Below are 1,671 nucleotides of genomic sequence, written 5' to 3'. Positions count from 1 at the left end.
ACAGCGTAATATGTGGACAACACAGTTTAACATATTTATTTTATATTGTGTTAATATCTTCATTTAGAGGGTAACATGTGAATTATGCTGTGCAATACCTTCATTTATACAGTTTCACAAGGGTGAACAATATAGAGTAACCTTATTTATACAAAGGAATGTGGATGAATAATAAAATTTGTTTGAGTCTAGAGTAGTTCTTTTTTTTTTTTAGTAGAGGGTTTTACGGCGCTCGCAACTGCATAAGGTCATATGAGCGCCAAGGGGTGGGTGTCAACAGAGAAGTCCTTACAGGGAATCAGACTTATTCTGCTCACCTCTCTAGCTTCAACAGCACAAAGTCTGCTTCGACTATCAAGGCATCCGGGAAATAACGGGTCACAAGAGTGTGACAAACATACAAAAGAAGTAGAGGAAATGACAATAGTAAGGATTAAGAGAGAAAAAGCAGCAGTTCCCTGTTGTAGATCAGGCACAGTTATGAGCGTGACATGATGAATCAGCCCATTTACAATTCTACTGTGCTTGAACGAGAAATGTCCCCCCTTTGGGAATGGCCTAAAGACACTACAGCCAGTGGCACTGCCCTGGTGGTAAACAAAGACAGACCCACACAAACTACAGAGGCAAAGAAAAGAAGTAGAACCTAGCAGTAGCATCCTTCAACCACCCACCAGCAAAATTATTCAGTGTAATCTTGGTGCATTAAAGTTTGGTTTAGTTTTAGTAAGAGTTTGACAGACTTTGTGCTGCTGAAGCTAGAGAGGTGAGCAGAGTAAGTCTGATTCCCTGTAAGGACTTCTCTGTTGACATCCACCCCTTGGCGCTCATATGACCTAGTGCAGTTGCGAGCGCCGTAAAACCCTGTACTAAAACAAAATAAGAGTGTGACAGCACTCGCAACATATTTAGGTTATATATAAGTGTTGAAGATGAGAGGGGTTACTTGAGAGTAACATGCAAAGTAAAGGAGGAGAGATAAGGAAGACAAATGATTTTAATTTTAGTAAGTGTTTTACGGCACTCGCAACACAATAAGGTCATATAAGTGCCGAAGATTAGAGGCGTTACAAGAGTGTAACAAATACAAAACAGAAGGAGGGGAGATAAAGACGACAGATGTTTGATAGGAAAGAAGGAGCAAACCACACCAGAGCACCCGCCAACCACCCACGACAAACGATTGACAAGAAAGATTAAGAAGGAGCAAACCACAGCAGAGAAAAGCTGCCAACCATCCATTGAATTAATATTGTTTTAGTAGAGGTTTTACGGCGCTCGCAACTGCATAAGGTCGTATGAGCGCCAGAAGATTAGAGGTGTTACAAGAGAGTAACAAACAAAAAAAAGAAGGAGGGGAGATAAGGACGATAGATGTTTGATAGGAAAGAAGGAGCAAACCACACCAGAGCACCCGCCAACCATCCATTGAATTAATAGCCAAGACACGCACAGAGAAGAACAAGAACAAATAATGCAACAAGTTTACCTCAAGAGAGCTGCTCTGCAAGGCGGGGGTTCGAGACTGTCTGTGTGTGGAGGATGAAGGCAGCAGAGAGGATGAAGAGGGAGGTATCTGGCTATTGGAGGAGGAAGTGGCTTTCTGGTGGTGAGGGCGTCTCGTTGGACGACTGGAGCGTGGAGGGGGAGGGTGGTTGTGGTGGTGGGGGT

Source organism: Aplysia californica, unplaced genomic scaffold (genome assembly GCF_000002075.1).
Source record: "Aplysia californica isolate F4 #8 unplaced genomic scaffold, AplCal3.0 scaffold00082, whole genome shotgun sequence".
NCBI classification, from domain to species: Eukaryota; Metazoa; Mollusca; class Gastropoda; order Aplysiida; family Aplysiidae; genus Aplysia; species Aplysia californica.
Note: the sequence above shows the minus strand (reverse complement) of the source record.